The sequence below is a fragment of the Tyto alba genome, unplaced genomic scaffold (genome assembly GCF_018691265.1).
Source record: "Tyto alba isolate M040663 unplaced genomic scaffold, T.alba_DEE_v4.0 Super-Scaffold_6, whole genome shotgun sequence".
NCBI lineage: Eukaryota > Metazoa > Chordata > Aves > Strigiformes > Tytonidae > Tyto > Tyto alba.
This window is the reverse complement of record NW_024881327.1, coordinates 27,801,911-27,807,910: the sequence shown is the minus strand read 5'-3', so window position 1 is coordinate 27,807,910 and position 6,000 is coordinate 27,801,911.

Here is a 6,000-nt window from a genome sequence, read left to right as displayed (position 1 = left end):
ATTGACCACTATCCTCTGGAGGTGACCATCTGACCAATTCTTCATCCAGCAAACAGTTCACCCATCAAATCTATGTATCTCCAATTTAGAGAGAAGGATGTTGTGGGGGACCATGTTGAAGGCCTTACAAATGTCCAGATAGACAACATCCATAGCTCTTCCCTTGTCCACTGATATAGTCATAGATATAGTCCATCATAGAAGGCCACTCACTAGATTGGTTAGACAAGACTTGCCCTTGGTGAAGCCGTGCTGGCTGTTTTTAATCACCTCTCTGTCCTCCATATGCTTTAGCATAGCTTCTATGAGGATCTGTTCCATGATCTTCTCAGGCACAGAGGTGAGGCTGACAGGTTGGTAGTTCCCAGGGTCCTCCCTTCTACCCTTTTTAAAAATGGGTGCATTGTTTTCCTTTTTCCAGTCACCAAGGACTTCATCTGACTGTCACGACTTTTCAAATATCATGGAGAGTGGCTTGGCAACTACATCAGCCAATTCATATCTGAATTCTCCCCTATACAGTCTCATCGTTATGCTGAGCTACACGTCGCTTCCTACAGGCAATATATTGCAAAGTGAAGGGAAATGTGAGTGAGTGAAGATAATCTATCCACACTACTTGCAGAGTTTTTGAAAATTACATGTCACTAGGCACAACTGCTGGATCACGCATGCCTCCTGTTCTCCCTTCCCTCTTTGCATGTTACATACTGATTTCAGAATAGTCTCACTCTCCTTTCAGTAATATTATGTTCTCATTTCTATGTTCTCTTAGAAAATAGGTCTTTAGTTCACTCAACTATGTGGCATGTACTTTTCTAAAACAAAAAATAAGGTCAACCGAGGTCACCATTACCATGGAGCCTATTCTAAAATTATGTAGCCCAGATGGGGTTTTTTGTTGTGTTTTTTTTTTTTTCTTTTTTTAATCAAATGTAGGACAAGAGTAAAGAGTACTTGAATTGACACATTAATATAGGAGGGAGATTATGTGAACATGGAATTAGAGTTATAATGAAAGCCTGCTGCATAAGAGCAGACTGCTGCAGCTATGTTCACAGTGGAGTATGAGTCAAGTCATCTATCCACATTTTGATTTCTTCATTGCTTTGTTACTGAAGGCTTATATTGTATTTCTATACACAGACACACAGAAGCTGTAAGGGAGACATCACAGTCAGTGTTGGTAAGGAAACAAATTACTGTGTGCTGAAATTCACATTTTAAATTAGAATTATACTAAGATTTGAGGCAATTCATACTTACAATTGTCAATGAATCTTTATTTGTATCTACCTAGAGCAAGGAATCATTATTTGTGCTAATACATTTGAAGGAAACTTAGTTATTCCAGTAGTGTTGAACTCAAGGAAGGATATAAGAAATAAATTGATGAGGAATGTGCACCTATTCCTGTACAAAAATCAAGCACATAAAATTGCAGAACCTTGTTTCTCACAACTTTAAAAAAATTTAGAAGAACTGAGACATCAAAACCCAGCATTTTTGTTGGTTTCCATGAAATTACTTCTATCTATTGATTGAACTTGAATTAACTCATGAGCAGGCTACCTTCCCACATTTGCTGTCCAGAAAGAAAACAACGGGAATTCCCCCTCCTCCTTTTCTTGTTCACATCATACTCACATTCAGCCTTCATTGTAGCCTTCTGTTGAGGTCCCTCAAGTTCTGTGCAGTCGTTGCCTCTATTTCACCTTCTATTTTAGGACAAGACAAGAAAATGGCATGGAAATATCCACTGGCCCAAGGTTATATAGACCTAGCAGCAAAACCAAAAGGAAAAGTTACTAACATGGATCTTCTGAGGGCTTCAATCATGCAGCCAAGAAGGGACAGCTTTTGTGTACCACACATCGCTAGGATAATGGCAGCATTTTCCTGCCAAGAACTGTTTGTTACCAGAACAAAGTCCAATTACATGGTTATTAAACAAATTTCATTGTTCTTAGATGGAAAGATTCAAACCCAAACCGAACAGTAGTGCTTTCAGTTCTTTCCGAAGTAACATTTTTATTTTATTTCCATATAGCAATTAAAGAGATTCAGTAGGAATTACTGAAAATGTTACTAGTTTATGTGAAAACATTTAATGTGAAAATATGAAGTGTTGGCAGTTCAAGTGATAAGTGGAACAAGTCAGCATTTTAAGTTTTCCACATATAAATCAGTTTGTCACATATATCTAATTAAGATATTATAGCTGCAGAAACTATAATTAATTTCCTGTCGTGTTCTCATGGTGAGGCTGGAATAGGCTGGGAATGTATCATCTCTGCTTGAACCACTTCTTCGGGGAGTTACATGCATGCTGTATAATGAGGATAAAACTTCATGTCATATTTTGAAAATGGCATTTATGGTCTATTTATGGGTTCACAATTCAAGGTCATTTACAGGGATCACTATCTTCACTTATCATGCCAACTCTTTTGATATTTTGACATAGTCAACTAATAAGGTTTCTGAAAGTATTAAAGCACAAGTTGTCTTAGTTTAAAACAGATACCTATTTAGATACATTGATGAATTTCAAACCAGAACATATGTATTTTAGTAGGGTTTATACTATAAAATTCAAGTGTATGTAATTAATTAAGGATCTTAAGCATTTGTTTGTACAGAGATTCTCACATTCCTCAAATACTTATTAAATTCTGTAAGAAAAATGGTTCTTCTAACTTTATGTCTTTATACAAAACCCATACTCCTTATAATTTTCAGTTCAAATACCATTTTAATTATTTTGTTGAAAAGAGTATATTTATGAAATAACAAACCAGAAAAAGATACTTAGGAACAAGATATTAAATCCTGATACATGCAGGAAGATGGGTCTAAATCTCTTGGACATTCTTCAGCCAGTGATGTGTCAAGCATTTATTCCATCTGAATAGCAGGAAAAATCTTACTGATTTGACTTCATTTAATTTGCATAGTCATTGGCAAATGTAAAGAATTAATTTATTAGGGAGTTCTCTATCTCTACGGACAAAATTTCCCTTTCTTCCAGCATGATACAAAGCTGACCTACTACAATTATTAACCTCTTGGCATCTACAGTAATGCTACATTTTCCTACTCCTCTCTGAATAAAAATAATTCAGGTTTTGAGTACTTTAATTATTATTTCTTATTACTAAGGACTCTTTATGCAAGTAGAGGTAATAGCACTAAATTATCAGTACTAATATACACATATAACTCCAACAGTGAAACTATCTGTCAGGTACTGTTCAATGCTGTGAATTTTATAATTAAATCTCCATGTCTAGAAAAAGTACTTGCCTACAGATTATCAACAGAAGCAAATTATGGACCATGTTCATTAAATATATACATCTTTTTTCAGTAAGTACTAGTAAGAGATAAAAGAATAATATTTGTACTTGAATGTAAATATAGGCACTGGCTACACTTTGGTTACCATCTCTCCTGCGAAGTCAGACAGAGAGGTGCTGTACTGTTAACATCATCTCACTTTCTGATATGTTCACCATGTGAGCTTAGAAAATCTTAGTTATATTTAGGGTGGTTTCTTGCTGCGCTTGTCAAAGGTGCCTCAGATCCTAATGATGTCGATATTTATCCTGGTCATGTTCTCAAAGGACTTCAAAGTACTCAACACCATCCATTTCAAATGGAGATATTTGACTCCTTCAGAAATACCTTTAACGTTTATCTGGCTACATTCATCTCAGGATCCCAGTGCTTTATGAACACTACTGAACATAGCATGGTTCTTTGTTAGGGTATGAAGGTATGGACAAATCAACCAAATCCATCAACATCTCACACAGGGGTTCCCTTATGAAAGGCCAAGAAGGGCTTTCTTCTGCTCTAGCCAGAAGACCAGAGTTTTGGCAACTGTTACAGTTAAATAGCTAATAATAAATGACCACTTCATTCATTCTGCACTGCCAGTTAGTAAAACAAGTCTCCTGTCTCTCTCTTGTATTTCTCTCTGAGCAGGTTTCAAAACTGGGATCCAGAGCCACGTATTCTGCACCCCCATGGGAAGAGGAGCATTTCCAAGACTGCTGTGCTCAGAAGTCATGAGCAGGGTGGGCACCTGAACAGGCTGAGGAAAAGAAGTTCTTGCCAAGTCTCCATTCTTCAACAGGAGCATTGGATTTTTTGTTATTGGTGGTAAATCGATCAGCAAGAAGCCAAATGTTTAATCAAATAGCTAAAATATATTTCAGACGTGGAGGTACTCTTTGTTTTCTCCTTACTTTGAACCCTTTTCCTGACCTTCCTGAAACTTCCCTTTCTCCTACAATGTCTGTCTCACTCTGTTCCCACTACACCTCTCACAGTAACCAGTTGTTCTATTTGTGAAAGATATTTTCATTTTATATTGATACACCTAGGAGAGCTGTTGCCCAGATGGAAAGCTACAGAAGTATTTGCTGGGCACAGTTTCGTGGAGGCCTTTGTACCCCAGTATTTTTTGTATGCACCCAGAGTTTTCCTCTTTCCTCTCAACCAACCCAAAATCAGAAGAAGGGAATATATCTGGGAAAAAAACAAAACAAAATAAAACATGAAACTCTGTAAATTAATTTTAAGCCAAAGCCCCTATTCTGTCACCAAAGTATAGGCAACAACACTGGCAACTACTGTAACTGGGTCTGCACTGAGTAGTTCAAGGGAGTCAAGCTCTCTCTGGGCTAATAACCACAGAAGCTGAGACATTTTTTTTTGCAGCTGAAGTACTCTTATGGAAGCCTAAAACAGCAACACAAACTTTTGCTTTTTCTCTCTCCACTTTAAAAATATTTATTTTATTACCCGTTTAGAGCTCTCCAGGGCACTTTTCTGCTTTCTAACCAGATTTCAGTGGCATGCCACCCTCAGCACAACGTGGCATGTGTCATCCTCGTAACAGACCTCCTTGCATTTCTATTCCTTTTAGGTCATCTACAACACAATAACAAAAAAAAAAAAAAAAAAAATCCAAATATGATATGAGATTGCAAAACACCCAAAAGGACTTTGTTTAGACTCAAGAACACTTCCCAAGATCCAAAGGGCATTTCTGAAACTACAGGAGAAACTCCTCTCTGTTACAAAATCTGGGTATATTTTCACACATTCCCTGACTGATTCATGGAATAGTCACTAAGTTGATGGAATAGCCTTGACAGATTTGAAAAGATTATACCAATTTTGTTAACTAAAACACTGGAAACACGTTAAAATTATATAAACTATTAGGTTTTGGAAAATATAAAGTTATTTAAGCCTAAAACAGATTGTATTTTCTATTACAATTTAGTACATTAAGAAACAGTTGACTCCTTTTCTTCTTTACAATAAGCCCTGGGCTAAAAAACTATTCTTCTCCCATCCAACTTCTCCACATTGTTTCCTCACAACAACAGTTATCCTTCTCTCAGCAGTGTGTGTTAACCTTAATGCAAAGCATCTCACTGAGAAGCAATGCACTGATGTCTTTGGTGGAATGTGGTACTCAGCATATGCAGTACTCAGACACGCTATGGATAGTGTACATACAAGACATCTCTAAATTTGCTCATTTCGGTAGTGTAAATCAGCAACATTCAGAACAGATTGAAAGCATTCATTACAGAAAATTTTTGTAGATCTTCCATGAACTCCAGTAGTGTTTAACTATTGCAGCAATACAATTCTCTGTCTACCTAAACTTATGGGAACATGTTCTTCATTCTATCACAAACCAGGCTAACCTTAAAAGTCAGTATTTTTTGCATGATTTACTTCACCACAGCTGTGCTCCAACCACATTAGTGTTCAACGTACAGCCAGCCAGCCAGCTGTGCTATTGCTCTGTCAGCAACACAGTCTTTTAAACCCAACACACTAAAATGGCTGTTTAAAGATGTGTCAAATTATTCAGTGATGATTAGAATACTGAATGGGAGTGGCTGTTTGCTGGTTAATGATGGGCAAGAGATATCATTTCCTACTCATGAAAAGAAATGAATTTTTTAGGAC